This window comes from Macaca thibetana, chromosome 4, assembly GCF_024542745.1.
Source record: "Macaca thibetana thibetana isolate TM-01 chromosome 4, ASM2454274v1, whole genome shotgun sequence".
Lineage (NCBI taxonomy): Eukaryota > Metazoa > Chordata > Mammalia > Primates > Cercopithecidae > Macaca > Macaca thibetana.
The window spans coordinates 44,665,600-44,682,175 of record NC_065581.1 but is presented as its reverse complement, the minus strand read 5'-3'; the positions used below and the strand labels follow the sequence as shown (position 1 = coordinate 44,682,175).

The window sequence follows — 16,576 nt, the reverse complement described above, 5'->3', positions numbered from 1 at the left end:
AACAAAGCAGAGACAATCTGGCCACTGCCAAACCGGGCACTCCCCCACACAATAGCCTCTGGTCTCTTGGTCAACAGCGAGGATTATGTTGTTGAAACAGAGGCTCCCTGAACCTGCTAGAAGTGAGGCTTCCCTCACTCCACCCCCAACCACCCCACCAGTAAACCTGGGCACTTTATCCGGGAGAAATTGGGAGTGGGAGAGGAGAGAGGGGCTCCAAGCAGTCCCACAATATCAGAGCTCGAAGGAAGTCTAGAGACCTACCAGACAGTAGACAGAGAGGGAAACTGAGGCTGTGGGGATAAAGGAAAGAAAAGGAGGCACCCAGAGCTCTGGGTTCTGGTCCCAGCTCTGCACTGTATGGCCCTAGGCTGGTGCCCTTCCCTCTCTGTGCTCTGGGCCCCCTCCCAGGCTTGCTGTCCCAGGGTTCTAATTGAAGCACCTTGCCCGAGGAGCTCAGGCCCAATCAGTCAGCCACAGGTAGACTCCTGATTTCCCCCTCCAGGCCCCTGCCTTAGCCAGGTCCTGGGGACTTATGGCAGATGGGCTGGGGCAGGGGTGGGGTGGGGAGAGGAGGAGGGGGAAGAGGTAGTTGTCACGCCAGGGAGGGGCAGCAGGGAAGGGAAACTGAGTGTGTCCCTGGCTTGCCCCAGCCTGTCCCTTACATCCGGGAAAGGGTGAGAGTGACTGTCAGCTGGGGAAGGGGGGCAAGAAGGGTAAGCTGGGGAAGGGCAGGGAACCCCCGTCTGGACTTGTTGGGGCAGCCGGATGTAGCTGTTTCCGGCTGATGAAAGGGCCCTGATTGATATGATAGCAGTGGCTGACTCTAACCCCCAAATCTGGGTTCTTCCCATCCTCCTCAACTTGGGTATACCCAAAGGCCCACTTTGGAGACAGGCAAAAGCCAGAGAAAAGGGAGAAGAGTGGGGCTTCTGCTGCCACTGGGGACAACACCCCAAGGACAGGGTGGAGGGAAGCTGGTCTAATCTTTTCCACTCCAGCACAGCAGGGACCCAGGCCAACTCGCAGTGTGGAGGGAGGGGAATTGAGCCAGGATCAGAGGACAGGGCCAGGAAAGAGGTGCAAAGGCCTTGCTCCCTCCTCTCCCCGTGTTGGACATTCAAATATGTATGTACAGAAATGGATGTACAGCCCCAAGGATGGCAGAGAGGAGAGCAGGGAGTGTCACTGAGCATTTTACAACCTGTGTAGTCATTTGCCTTTCGCCAGGCCCATATAATAATAGCAAACATTGGTTGAGCATATCTTGTGTAGCAGGCATCCTTCTAAGTAAGACCTTTAGTGCATGACCTTGCTGACTCCTCACCACAGTCCTACGAGGTAGGTGCCATCATCTCCCCTATTTTAAGGATGAGGATATAGCAGCCCAGAGTGGTTAAGGAACTTAACCTTAGGGAGAGTGGAAATGGGAACCCAGACTACACTGCCTGGAGGGGGTTATCATGGGATAGGGGGACAGGGCCAACTTGTAACCAACTTGTAAACAGATAATGACCTTACAAGTAGGAAGGTCAAAAAGAGATGTGTGAGGTACAATGAGTCCCTGGAGGAAGGGCACGGTGGACAGGGGCTGAAGGGGAAAGGGAGAACCAGGAGAGTCTTCTAGGACAATAAACATTTAAATTGGATTTGGGGGGTTATGAGGTGTTTCCTAGTTTAGGTTGTTTTATTTTCTTTTTCACCTTTTTTATTATGGTAAAATATGTATGACATAAATAGTCACCATGTTAACTATTTTAAGTGTACATTCTAGTGGCAGTTTTTAATTTTGATGAAGTCCAATTTATCTATATTTTTCCTTTGTTGCCTTTGTTTTTGGTGTCATACTAAAGAAACCGTTGCCAAATCCAAGGACTTGAAGATTTTCCCATTTTGTTTCGTTTGTAGAGATGAGGTCTCACTATACAGCCCAGGCTAGTCTCAAACTCCTGGGCTCAAGCAATCCTCCCATCTCGGTCTCCCAAAATGCTGGGGTGACAGGCATGAGTCACCACACCTGGATCACCTATGTTTTCTTCTAAGATTTTTACAGTTTTAGCTCTTAAATTTAGGTATTTGATTCATATCGTCTGCAAACAGAGATCATTTTATTTCTTTCTTTCCAATTTGGGTGCCTTTTATTTCTTGCCTAATTGCTCTGGCTAGAACTTCCATTACTATGTTGCATAGAAGTGACAAAAACAGGCATTCTTTTCTTGTCCCTGATTATAGGGGGAAAGCTTTCAGTCTTTTGCCATTGAATATAACGTTAGCTGTGGGTTTTTCATACACAACCTTTTTCATGTTAAGGAAGTTCTATTCCTAGTTTATTAAGTGTTTTTAATCAAGAAATTTTTGTATTTTCTCAAATGCTTTTTCTGTATCAACTGAAACAATCGTGTGTGGTTCTTTTTTCCTTAATTTTATTAATGTGGTACATTACATTGACTGATTTTTGTATGTTAAACCATCCTTACATTCTGAGGATAAATCCTACTTGGTCATGGTGTATAATCCTTTTAATATGCTGCTAAATTTGGTTTGCCAGTTTTTTTGTTGAGGATGTTTGCATCTCTGTGCTTGAGGTATATTGGCCTATAGTTTTCTTGTAGTGTCTTTGTCTGGCTTGGTATTAGGGTAATGCTGGCATCACAGAATGAGTTGGAAAGGTTCCCTCCTCTTCAATGTTTTGGAAGAGTTTGAGAAGGATTGGTGTCAATTTTTCTTTACATGTTAGGTAAAATTCACCAGTGAAGACATCTAGTCCTGGACTTTTATTTGTTGTGAGGTTTTTGATTGCTGATTCAATCTCTGCACTTGTTATATCTCTATTCAAATTTTCTATTTCCTTTTAAGTTGGTTTTGGTAGTTTGTGTTTCTAGGAATTTGTCCATTTCATCTAAGTCATCTAATTGGTTGGTATGTAATTGTTCATAGTATTATCTTACAACCCTTTCTATTTCTTTTTTTTTTTTTTTTTTTTTTTTTTTTTTTTGAGCTAGAGTCTCACTCTGTCGCCCAAGCTGGAGTGAGGTGGCACAATCTCGGCTCACTGCAAGCTCTGCCCCGAGGTTCATGCCATTCTTCTGCCTCAGTCTCCCTAGTAGCTGGGACTACAGGCACCCACCACCATGCCCGGCTAATTTTTTTTTTTTTTTTTTTGTATTTTTAGTAGAGATGGGGTTTCACCATGTTGGCCAGGATGGTCTTGATCTCCTGACCTTGTGATCCGCCCGCCTTGGCCTCCCAAAGTGCTGGGATTACAGGTGTGAGTCACCTCACCCAGCAATCCTTTCTGTTTCTATAAAATCAACAGTAATGTCTCCACTTTCATGTCTGATTTTAGTAGCTTGAGTCTTCTCTCTTTTTCTTAGTCAATCTAGCTAAAGGTTTGTCAATTTTGTTGACCTTTTCAAAGAACCAATGTTTGGTTTTGTTTGTTTTTTCTATTGTTTTTCTATTATCTCTTTTGTTTAGCTCTACTCTAATTTTTATTATTTCCTTCCTTCTGCTAGTTTTAGGGTTAGTTTGCTTTTCTTTTTCTAGTTCCTTAAGGTGTACAGTTAGGTTATTGATTTGAGATTTTTCTTCTCTTTAATGTAGGCATTTACAGCCATAAATTTCTCTGTGAGTACTACTTTTGATGTACTCCATTAGTCTTGGTATGTTGTGTTTTCGTTTCATTTTTCTCAAAGTGTTTTCTCATTTTCCTTGTGATTTCTTCTTGGACCCACTAGTTGTTTAAGAGTGTGTTGTTTGAATTCTACATATTTCTAAAATCATTATCTTCCTTCTGTTGTTGATTTCTAGTTGCATCCCTCTGTGACTGAAAATATATTATTTTAATCTTTTTAAACTTAATAATATTTATCTTGTGACCTAACTTATGGTCCACCCTGGAGAATGTTCCATGTATACTTGAGAAGAATGCTTATTCTGCTATTGTTGATTGAAGTGTTCTATATATTTCTGTTAGATATAACTGACTCATGGCATTGTTCAGTTGTCTATTTCTTTATTGATTCTCTGTCTGATTGTTTTATCCATTATTGAAAGTGAGGTGTTGAAGTCTCCAAGTATTATTTTAGAACTGTCTACTTCTCCCTTTAATTATGTCCATTTTTTCTTCATATATTTTGGGTTTAGGTATATATATGTTTTTAGGTATGTATATGTTTATAACTGTTATATCTTCTTGGTGGACTTTTTTGACTTAATATCTATTTTGTGTAGCAATAATATAGCTATCCCAGCTCTTTTTGGATTACTATTTATTTGCGTTGGATATCTTTTTCCATCCTTTTACTTTCAATCACTTTATGCTCTTATGTCTAAAATGAGTCTCTTGTAGACAGTGTATCATTTTTTTATTCAATCTGCCAATCTCTGCCTTTTAGTAAGAGAATTTTACTCGTTTATATTTAATGTAATTACTGATAAAGAATGATTTACTTCTTTCCATTTAGTTATTTGTTTTTCTGTATGCTTGTGTGTTTTTGATCCCCAATTCCCCCATTACTACCTTTTATGTATTTAGTTGATTTTTTTCTAGTGTACCATTTTGATTCATTTCTCTTTCCTTTTTTGTATATTTTTTAGTCATTGTCTTAGTTACCTTGTGATTACAATTAACATCTTAACTTTACAACAATTTAGTTTTAATAATACCAACTTAGTTTCAATAGTATAGAAATGCTCTGCTCCTTTTTTACAATATTTATTTATTTATTTATTTATTTATTTATTTATTTATTTGACATGGAGTCTCACTCTGTCACCCAGGCTGGAGTACAGTGGCATAATCTCAGCTCAATGCAACCTCCACCTTCCAGGTTCAAGCGATTCTCCTGCCTCAGCCTCCCTAGTAGCTGGGATTACAGGCACACACCACTATACTAAAATTTTTGTATTTTTAGTAGAGATGGGGTTTCACCATGTTGGCCAGGCTGGTCTCGAACTCCCAACCTCAGGTGATCCACCCACCTTGGCCTCCCAAAGTGCTGGGATTACAGGCATAAGCCACCATCCCAGCTTACTTACTTATTTTTTTAAAGACAGGGTTTCACTCTGTCACCCAGGCTGGAGTGGTGGCACAATCACAGCCTCAATCTCCTAGGCTCAAGTGATTCTCCTGCCTCAGCCTCCCAAGTACCTAAGACTACAGGCATGCACCACCATGCCAAGCTAATTTTAAATTCGTTGTTGTTGTTGTTGTTGTTGTTGAATGGGGTCTCACTATGCTATGCAGGCTGGTCTCAAACTCCTGGCCTCAATTGATCCTCATGCCTCAGCCTCCAAAGTTCTGAGATTACAGACATGAGCTACTGTGCCCGGCCTCTGCTCCTTTACCTAGCCATTCCTCCCCCTTTATATTATTATTTTTATAGATTACATCTTTATACCTTGTGTGCCCATTAACGTAGATTTATAATTATTGTTTTACGCATTTGCCTTTTAAATCAGTTAATGACCTTATAATTGGCAAAGATTTCAAAGAAAGAGGTATAAGGTACGATGAGTCCTCGGAGGCGGGGCACTGTGGGTGGGGACTGGGAGGGAAGTAGGAAACCAGGAGAGCCTTCCAGGAGAATAAACATTTGAATTGGAATTCAGTGTTGAAGAACAAAAAATTATTATGTAAAACTACTTATTCACAGGAAAAGACACTCAAAATATTTTACTCAGGGCAAAAAGTAGGTTACCATATAGAATGAATTATCTCATGTTTGCAAATATGTATGTATTTATACATATTTAAAGATATATGTGTATATATGCATAGAAAAACATTCATGATTTTAACCATAGTATTTTAACAGTGGTTATCTCCAATTGTTGAAACTATGGGAAGAAGAAACATTTCCTTTTTTTTCTAGTTTATTCTATAGTGTTTGAATTATTTACAATGAGTGTTCTTCACTCTTATAACTGGGAAAAACAATAATGCCATTTTTGTTCTGAATGGTAAAATGAATACGTGGGAATTCACTATGGAGACAAATTTGGAAAGAACCTGATAGGCAGAGGGAACAGCACAGGTAAGAGCAAAGAGACATGAAAATAATACCCTATTACAGGAATTGCCAGCCATGTGGCATGGCTGGAGGGCATTGGGGGTGACTGCAAAAGAGTTGTTTCCAGGGACCACATTACCAATGCCTTTCATCTCATAAAAAGAGTTTAGAGTTGGTTCTTGGCACAAGACCAGGAGAGTAACAAGTTTTGATTTACATATTCAGCAAATTAGTTAATAGGGGTGGGGAAAAGCCCAGAGGCTGGGAGACCAATAATTGAGGAAAGAGAAGCTGGGGCTGGAGTTGAGTCAAGGCTTAGAAGGTAGAAAAGAAAAATGGAAATAAGAGATAAGTGGAAGCCAAATTAGATAATAATTATCCCTGAGTGGGAAGTAAGTTTGTCTGTCTTACCAGGATTTCCAGGGTTGCAGCCCAGCCTGGCATATTAATGGCAGGAGGCCAGGTCTAGAGATGATCATGATCATGATCATGATGAAGATGATGGTGATTCATGATGATAAGGAGGAAATTTCCATTAAAAGATCCTGGTAAACCTTTATAACTTACAAAGTCCTCTGACTTCCATGTCCCAGAACATCAAAATGTTATGTTCCTAGTCTACAAATGAAGGTCTGAGGCCTGGAGAGGTGATAGAACCAGAGCAAGACCCAAGCACAAAGCACCTTCCCCCAGGCACACAGGTGGGCAGCTGCTGCTGTCCCCAGCAAGCCTGAGCAATGACTGTGTGTTCACTGGCTAGCTATGTGATCGTGGAGGACATTGCCCATCTCTGTGCCTCAGTTTCCTTTTTTATAAAACGAGAAAAATACTTACTTCATGTGGTTGCTGAAAGGATGATATGACTGAAAACAAGTAAAGAGCTTGGAGTAGAACCTGGCACATAGTATGTGCTCGATATATATGAGCTCTAATTGTTTGTTTGCTTGTCTGTTTGTTTTGAGACAAGGTCTCCCTCTGTCACCCAGGCTGGAGTGCAGTGGCATAATCATGGCTCACTGTAGCCTCAACCTCCTCAGGCTCAGCTTCTTGAGTAGCTGGGACTACAGGCACGGGCCACCGCATCTGGCTAATTTTTCTATCTTTTGTAGAAACAGGATTTCGCCACAGTGCCCAGGCTGGTCTTATCTTAAACTCCTGGGCTCAAGCAATCCACCTGCCTCAGCCTCCCAAAGTTCTGGGATTACAGGTGTAAGCCACTGTACCTGGCAGAGCTCTTATTGTTTTTTACAATTATTATTAGTCTCTGCACAATACCCCACACAGATCATCTGGAAAGAATGACTGGGAAATCAGGCTTTAAGTATTCACCAGATCCCTTCCTTACTTTCAGACCCTGACTCATGGGCAAAGGACCAAGGCTGGACTCTTTGTCCCTGGTCTGGTTCACCAGCGCTCTGAGGTCCTTTGCAGCACTCACCCTTTCCACCCATTTCCATGCTCCTTTGTGCTCATGTGTGCATTCATTTATTCGCTCATTCATTCATTCAGCAAACATATCATATTCTAATCTGGGCCCATCCTAGGGTCTGGGACTACAAAGAAAATCATGGCCCGGGCCTTTCTTCAAAGGCCTCACTCACTCATTCATCAAACACTTACTAGGGGCCTCCTCTGAGCCCACACATACACATTCTGTTTCTATCTTCTCTTGCCTTTGGACATGAAGTAATTATTCAAGGAGTCATTTCCCAGAGATTATTTTGTTTCCAATCTTTTTCTCATGCTTTCTGCCCTGTGTACCCACTCTGTGCACACATACCAAATCACACAGAGAAACCAAAACATAGATCCAGAAAGAATATTCTCCCACATCTCCTGTGGGTGAAGACTTTCCACTAGTTCCCAGAGTCTGGAAGGAACAGCGACAGCAACTGAGTCCTCTGGAATTTTTTTCCATTCATTCAGTCATTCATTTTTTCACTCAGCAAACAGTTTACTGAGCTCTGTGTCTGTGCCAGACCCTGTGCTAGGAAGTGTGGGGGTAACAGAAATGAATAATCACAGAGTGCACCCTCGAGGAGTCTCCATTCAGTGGGCCAGTGGTTCATTCTTTTCACAAATATTCACTGAGCTTCTTCAAAGCATCTGTTAGGCTTTGGGAATGTGAACAAGAAAGATGAAGGCCCTGCCCACAGGAAGCTTGCTCTCTATGAGGCGATGTCTCATGCTGTCTATGAGACAGACAATGGGCAAGCAAACACATCAATAGACCACTGTTTTTCCAAGCAAGGCTCTGAAGAAAATAAAACAGGGTGATAGGACAGTGACTGAGGTTAGACAACACAAGTGAATTAAATTTGAGCAGGGCACTTGCCTTCTCTGGGCTTCATTTTCCTCAAGGAGAACAATCATATCATCTCCACTGTGGGGGGAAATGAGTTAGCATATGTGAAGCCTGGAACATAGTGAGCACTATGTAAGTGTCATCAATTATTTATTTTTCCGAGGGCAGGGGAAGGTGGAATAGAGGAGTCTCACTCTGTTACCCAGGCTGGAGTGCAGTGGCATGATCACGGCTCACTGCAGCCTTGACTGCCTGGACTCAAGAGATCCTCCCACCTCAGCCTTTCTGAGTAGCTGGGACTACAGGTGTGCACCACCACACCTGGCTAGTTTGTTTATTTTTTGTAGAGATGGGGGTTTCACAACGTTGCCCAGGCTGGTCTCAAACTCTTAGACTCAAGCAATCCTCCCGCCTTGGCCTCCCAAAGTGCATCATTTTTTATTTTTAAGTAGATGCATAAACAGATCATTAAAACATCAGGTGGTTAGTGCAGAATAAAGCAATTTAGATCCAGTGCACCCTGGGAGCACCAGAGAGGAGCCCCAAGGTGCCAGGTATAGCCCAGCCAGGGAAGAAAGTCAGGACACTGGACATAGATGCCCTCCTTGCATCACCTAACCCTGCATCCCGGGAACCCACTGGTCACCCCCAAGGATATTACCTTTCTGAAGGGCTGGAGCAAGTGGAAAGGGGCAGAAGAAATGCATGTGCCCCACTTCCCTGTGGACAAGATGGGAGAGAGGGTACACAGGTGGCCACGGGCAGGCAGGATAGGGCCTGCTTTCATGGGCCACCTCCTCCCAGGATCCTGGCTCTCCAAAGTGCCTGCCACCCTGTCTGGTGATAGAAATGCTGGGGGGTTGGGAGGAGGGCGGGTACCCTAACACTCAATCCACACGGAGCAGAATGAAGGGGCAACTCCCCTTCATGGGGTTCTTTCCTAGACCCTAGAGTTCAAGAGTTCAGGGCTCCTGTTCACAGGAGCACACTATCTTTCCACCACTCTCAGCGAGGAGTATCACTGCCCCCACCTCTTAGATGAGCACACGGAGGCTGAGAAGAAACAGCGATCTTTCTCAGTCACTCAGTTCAGAAGTGGCAGCAGAAAGTCAGCATCTGGGCTGGCTGCAAAGTGGCCACTCTTCTTCTCCTCCCCCGTTCTGCTTCTCCCAATTTGGGGTGCGCAGGAAAGCCTATTATGTAGGGAGGGCAGGGCTGTGGGACTCAGCGGGGTGGAGGGAGTGAGAGGCAGATACTGCTGTGCAAAATGACCTGGCTCTGTGGTGAGGGCTCCAGGATTGTTGGAGAGAGCAGGGTGCAGAACTGGGTTGGGGGGTTACAGCCAGGAAGAGATGGAATCACAGGGAGGAAGCCCCGCCTGCCCCCTACCCTCGTCACAATAGGCATCCTGGCAAACAGGATGAGGAAGGGGCAAGGCCCCAACCCCTCCTCCACAGTGTCACCTGGCCAGGCAGCCCCATTCCCAGCCCTGCGCCCACAGGGACCAGGATGTGGGCAACCAAGGATAGACAAGCCCTGACGTAGACAACTGTGCGACCCCCATGCCTGGCCTCCACAGCCACAAGTCAAATACTCTTTGTGGTTTGGGCACCGGCCAAGCGCCCACACCCCAGCTCACGGGACCACAACTTCCCTGTTGCATCAGGTTACTGAGCTCGTGCACACGCCCCAGAGCCTGTTACACAACTGTGGTGCGCGCGCACAGCACCCACACACCCTGGGTGGCTCCACAGTCCCACAGAAGAAACCGCAGCCTTGTTCGGAGGGCACAGGGCCCTCTCCAGCCTCTTGGCATTGACAGCTGGGGATGGGGGTTACGGGGGAGGAGGGTGCCTGGTCTGGGGCCAGGATCTGTGGGCTCCACCACTGGCTCATTGTGAAATCCCAGTAAGTCATGGTCCCTCTCTGAGCCTGTTTCCCCACCTAGAAAGGAAGCTCACCTTCCACCCTGATGATCTATATATCAAATTGCACTCCGTGCCCCTCAGCACCCTCCAAACCCCCACCACCGTCTCCCTTCCTCTGGGAATGTCAGCAAGAGAGGGAAGCAAGAATCTGCGCAGAGAGGAGACAGAGGGGTGGATGAGATGACCTCTAAAAGGGCCCTTTCCTCACGGGGCTTCTCCCCAGTAGAAGTGGGTGTGCGTGTGCCTTGAGGGGAGCCCCATCATCGCCCTTTCTCTAGGAAGACCGAGGACAGAGGCCAGAGCTCTTTTGAGAAGGGACTAAGGAGCAGGAGGCGGGGGATGGGTAACTTTCTTCTTTGTAGTTTTTTCTCCCATTTTTCTACACCAGACATGTGTCACACACTACTTGCAATGGGTGGAGGAGGGAGTGTGATTGGAGGCCAAATGCTCTTGGGGAAGGTTAATGTATCAAGCACGCCCCCTCTTCCACCCTTAAGCCAGCTTTCCCTAACTGTGTTGTGGCAAAAGGGCTCAAATAAGCACAGGAAACCTGAGTTAAACACAGTCTAACAGGTTTTCTTGACTGCGGGACTTCTCTGAGCCTCTAACGTGAGAATCTGGGCCACAACCCTCAGAGAGGAGGGACAAGACAAGGAAACCCATTTAATCTCAGAGTTCTTTATAGGGGAGCATCTCAAGATACACTTACTAGGCACTGCTGGAACCCAGAGTCCGGTGGCATGCCAGGCCCACACCCCATTGGTGAAGAGCCTCCGTGGAGGAGAGACAGCCTAGGCCCGGGAGGACACCAAGGGCAGATGCCCTAGGCAGCCACCTCCCACTGTGTGAGTCCAATCCCAAACCCTCTGACCAGAACTGGTCCAAGACCTGTATCCCAGTTATGAAGGCAGGTAGTAATGTGGGAGGGCCCATGGGTGGCCCTGCCGCTTCCCTGAAGTTACTTAGATCTACAGTGACCCCTGCTGGCTCTGGCCAAAATCACCCCTCCCCTTACTCCTCACCTTCCTCCTTGCCAATCCCTGGCCCTTCCAGCCTCTTCCCCAGTAGCCTTGACCCAGCCCCATCAGGACCCACCGTGACCACACTCGAACACCAAATCCCCTACTCTTTCCTTCATGCCTGGGGTTGGAATCTGGCCAGGCTTTGATTGAGCAACATGTTAGTGAGTTCTGATGCCTGTGCTGGGGAGGCCCTGATGGCATGAGGAAGAGGGCTCCGAGGACAACCTGACCATTTATCAAGGGCACAGTCACCCCCATGGAAGTTCAAGACCACTATCATAACAGCAAACATTCATTGGCTTTTTCAGGAACAGAGCTAAATTGTTTATGTCGAGTATTCCATTTAATTCTCGTAAGAAGTCTACAGGCACTGTTCCTGCATTGACCCAGTTTTCCAATGAGAAACTGAGGCTCAGAAGTTTAAAAATTACCAAATGGCAAAGCTCAGATTCAAATCTGGATTTCTGGATTTGAACCCACCCGTTCGTTCCCTGTGCTATTTTGCTGTTCTTGCTTCTGCCCACCTACAGTGTTCAAGTGTAGTTTTGTCTGCCCAGTGTCCATGGTTTCAGGGAAGCATGACTCAAGTGGCCTTGCCTCATGTCCTCCAAGCATGGCCTTGTGAGCAGACCTAGCCAGTCATTATACCCTTCCCCCAGTCAATGGGGACACAGATTGGGTTTTCATCCCCCGGGCCCATTCTTTCTTCTGATAATAGTGTCTTGATTTACTTTGGGCAATCCCTACACTCTCAGTAAAAGTGGCTTGGATGGAAATGACTCCATCCCCCTGTCTCCGTGGGAAGATTCAGACCACTCAAGCACAGGGAAAAAAAAAAAAAAAAAAAAAAAGTCCTATCCATAGCGATTGGTTCAGGAAGGACACATGACCAAACCAGGCCTATCAGAGTCAATCCTGGAATTTTACTGGAGCCACTGGGAAGAAGAATGGCTTTCTGCTCCCTCCGAAGTTGCTAAATGGGTATGTGTATTCCAAGAGTTTCCAGGAGTACTGCCTAAGGAGAACATGCAGGAGAAGGAAGCCCACACAGAGGAGAGCAGAGACCAAGCCCTGCAGACATTGTCCGGGCTGTGCCAAAGATAGACTCACCCCTGGACTCTTCAGTGATATAAGCCAATAAATTACTTTTTTGTTGTTGTTTTTGTCTCAAGCAAGTATGAGTTGGGTTCCTGTCCTTTGAAACAAAGATCTATCGAAGCCTCCCCCCATTATTCCTCATTGTTAACAGCTGTGTTTCCTTCTTGCCTTTTTCTCCCATGCTTATACAGACGTACTGGACACTCTCTAAATAAAAATTGACGCCACTGGCTACTCCTTTCTTCAAGATATACTCTTTCGCTTATTTTTGTAAAACCTAGCTCCCGGTTTTCGGCTTTCTTCCTGCCCCTCTGAAGTCCTGTCCATCTTATTTTCCTTCACTGGCTCCTCTTTGTTTGCAAGTAACAGAAACCACCTCTGGCACTTATAAGAAAAAAAATAAAAAACAAAAGAATTCACCGGAAAAATATTAAGGAGCTAGGTCAGAGAATCAACTGGGAGTCTGGATTACCTAGCTGGAAACCAGACGGAAGTAACTTGGCTGAACTCCAAAGGCCCCTTCCATCCCAGTGTCAGGATGCTCAAGATGCCCAGACCCAAGAGTCTGACCAGATGGCCACCCCTCGGCTGCCCCATGGAGGTGAAAGGGAAGGCCGGGTGCAATGAGTCTCCAGAGATCCTTCCAGCTCTAGAATAGGAGAGTAGATCATTTGGTTTTTCATCCCACAAGATGGAGGAGAGACAATACCCCAAAAGGGAAACTCAAAATGAGGGTGAGCATGCTCCCAGCGTTCTCAAGGTTGTGCCCTGGGCTTTTTCTCTTCTCTTCACTGCTCCCTGGGCCTTCTCATTCCCCCTCTTTGATGGCTGCAGCTGCCACCAGTATGCCTACAATGCCCAGGATAGACCTCTACCCCAGACCTGTCTCTTGAGTCCAGACCCACATATCCATGAGCCTCTCTACATGGATGATTCACAGGTCCTTCAACTCAACGGGTTCAAACTTAACTCATCCTGGTCAGCAAACTTGCTCCTTCTTTGAGGTCCCTTAGCTTAGCAAATGCAACTGCCAGCCACTCCACTGGTCACAGCAGAACCTGGGATCCTTGAGTCATTCTCAGTGTCCTGTCTGCCTGAAGACTTTTGCACATGCCAGGCCCTCACCCTAGCAATCTCAACTCTAGCACTCCCATCTTCACCTGGATAGTTCCTTGTGGCATAGATGTCTAGCTATCTCCCTTTCTTCTTTAGTAATAGGCCCATGGCTGCCCAGAATAAAGACAAATTCCCCAGCATCCTTTGCAGCTAGGAGAACTATGTGGCTGAGCTCTGGCCAAAAGTCTATGAGTAGAAATGGTGTGTGCCACCTACAAAGATGTGTCCTTAAAGGAAGGGGCATATCCTCTTCTTCTCTCTCCCCTTTTTCCTTCCTGCTGACTGGTCTGTGAACATAATGGCTGGAGCTGGAAAACCCATTCTGGACTGAGATGGAAGCTGAGTATGTGAGAATGGGGGAGCCACGGGTTTAGCTAGAGGGAGCCTGGAACCTGTGACGACTATAGAGATTCTCCATCACCCCTGGACCACCCAGTTCTGGGCTTCAGTTATGGAAGAAAATTAAACTTCTGTCTTGTTTAAACCACTCTTATTTTGGGGCTTTTCTGTTACTTACAGCTGAAGCTAATCCTGACACATTGCTCTCATCCCCGTAAACTTCAGCTTAAATGTCACTTCCTCTGAAAAGCCTTCCTGGATCACACAGATTCAGGCAGGTCCAATTGTGATAAACTGTCAGAGCATAGCAACTTAACCTGTGCGTCCCTTCGCCACTTCTCACATTTGTATTGAAATCTTTTTTTTTTTTTTTTTTTTTTTTGAGACAGAGTCTCGCTCTGTCACACAGGCCGGAGTGCAGTGGTGCGATCTTGCCTCACTGCAACCTCTGCCTCCTGGGTTCAAATGATTCTCCCACTTCAGCCTCCCTAGTAACTAGGACTACAGGCACACGCCACCATGCCCGTCTAATTTTTTGCATTTTTAGTAAAGATGGGGTTTCACCATGTTAGCCAGCCTGGTCTCGAACTCCTGACCTCATGATCCACCCACCTCGGCCACCCAAAGTGCTTACAGGATTACAGGTGTGAGCCACCACGCCTGACCTGAAATCATTTTTCATATAAAAATTGGTTCATTGTCTTTCTCTCCAATGGAACACAATTTCCAAGAGGGCAGGAACTGAGGCTGCCTTTTTACTGCCGAAGTTCCAGTGTCTGGAATATGGTAGTCACTCAATAAACTTTGTTGGTGAATGAATGAATGAACTTAATATTTTACATGAGATTATCCCCCATTTCACAGGTCAAGTTACTGCAGTCGCTTTTCATAAGAGATGAACCCGATGAGACCTACCACCTCAGACTCATCAGCTTCTCTAAGTGAGCCTCACTCCCAACGTGGAAATTTGCCCTCCGCTACCTTCATCTCAGCTCTGTGGCTCTGTGTTCCTCTTTGTCTTAAAATTCTGGGATCATCTACTTACCAAACTCAAGTTGGCCTTAACAGACTCTAGGGTTCCAGCTCAGCAAACAGGCTTTGGTCCTGCTTGAAGTCACCTCCAGCAAGGGGAAAGATAATACCCCCATCCTCTTTCCACTCAAGCAGCCTAGGTAGTCATCCCCAAAAAGGGGTCTCAGGACCAGGTGCACTCCTCTCAGGGCCTGCTGGCTCCAGCTCCCACTCTTGCTGCCTGCTCTGGTGCCCCCAGACCTTCCCTGGCCTTTGGGCTCTAGAGAATCCCTCCCCTGCCCTCTGCCCTCTGCCTTTGATGATCCTCCAAGTGGTGAAGCATAGAGGGCAGGGAATGAGGGATGGGTTAGGGTTAATTCCCACTAGGCTGTGAGCACCTGAGGGCAGGAATTGAGCTTTTTCCATCCCTGTCTTCTTACACCCGGCACAGTGCCTGGCACATAGTAGGCTCAGAAAATGCATCTGGATAAAAAGCAAGGCCATCTAAGGTATGGCTAGGAGAGGAAGAAAGGGCTGGAAGGGGTGAGGAGGATAATCAGAGATGCTTGCTGCCCACACTCTGCCTTGCTCTGAAAGGAGGGTAGAGGGGGTGAGGGTCTGCCTACTCCTATCACCACTTGTGCGGGGAGGGGCCCGGTCAGGAGATGCCGGAGGAGTCCAGGGTTGGTGGGAACTGGATCCCAGTGGACCCTCTCCCCACCCCACTGCCAGGCAGGGGTCTGTGGGTGAGTGAGCATGTTTGGCTGTTGTCTCTGATCTGTGCTGCTGCTGCTTCTCTTGATGAAGCATAATCAAAGAGGTGGCTGCCATGGGGCCGTGTGAGAGCTGTCCAGACACCCAGGGATGCTCCGGGCCATTGGGTTCCACCCTCCAACTCCCATCTCCCCGCCATTCCCAGGGCCCAGACTGGCCCCACAAACAGAAACAGCTCCAAGCTGGGGTAGTGAGGCTCCAGATGTCAGGCCGGGAGGGCTTTCAGTGATCCCTAGATCAGTCCAATGCTGGCACAGTGGGCAGATGGGGAAACTGAGGTCAGAGAGAGCAAGAATTTGCCCTCAGCCATAGAGCAAGGTAGAGGCACAAGGCCCCAAGCCTCCTGGCTCCCATTTCTATGCTGTTTGCCATACCAGGTAGGGACCCTGGGGAAGACAGGGTCTGCAGATTTGGAGTAGGGCCTCAAAAAATCCACCCCACTGCACCCCAGAGTAAAGAGCATGAGCTCTGAAGTCAGATGAGCCAGACACAAATTCTAGCTCCACCTCCCATCATCGTAACCTTCAGCAAATGTCTTTAGCAGTCTGTGCCTCCATTTCCTTAACTGTGAAATACCCTCATAGTGATATTGGGAGGACTAAATGAGTGGACACATATAAAGTGCCTGGACAGGGCTCCATATGTAGTAAACACTCAGTAAACACCAGCTGTCACTATCTTATGGTCCTCAAAGGGTCTCCGTGTCCTGCTGAAGTCCAAAGTCGTTCCTAAGCCAGTAAAAGGCCTTCCCCCAGGAGTGATTGTAGTGAGAGGTGGCTCAGCCACAGCCATTTCCCAGGGTGTGGGTGGAAGCCGGGGCCCTTCCCCAGTGCTCTCACTAACTCCAGCCTCCGACCTCCTGTCTCAGGGACTCAGTGGCCGCTTGGCCCCTCCAGTCGCCAGCCTGTCTGCCGGGCTCTCACGCCTGATGCAGAGATAAACACATCCCATGATAGTATTGTTTCCCAT

General features: G+C 46.5%; 1 protein-coding gene across 28 annotated transcripts in view; it reads left to right on the top strand.

Annotated features, from left to right (window-relative positions):
- MRPS18A (mitochondrial ribosomal protein S18A) overlaps nucleotides 1–16,576 on the top strand; it is a 564,209-nt gene that overhangs the window by 495,563 nt on the left and 52,070 nt on the right. Inside the window, exon 1 of one of the 28 annotated variants that reach the window (XM_050787014.1) lies at nucleotides 10,181–10,185. The exons of the other annotated variants lie outside the window; for them this stretch is intronic. The gene's annotated coding sequence lies outside the window, so the exon portion shown is untranslated. Of the gene's footprint in view, nucleotides 1–10,180; nucleotides 10,186–16,576 lie in introns of those variants that run through there. 28 annotated transcript variants of the gene reach the window in all.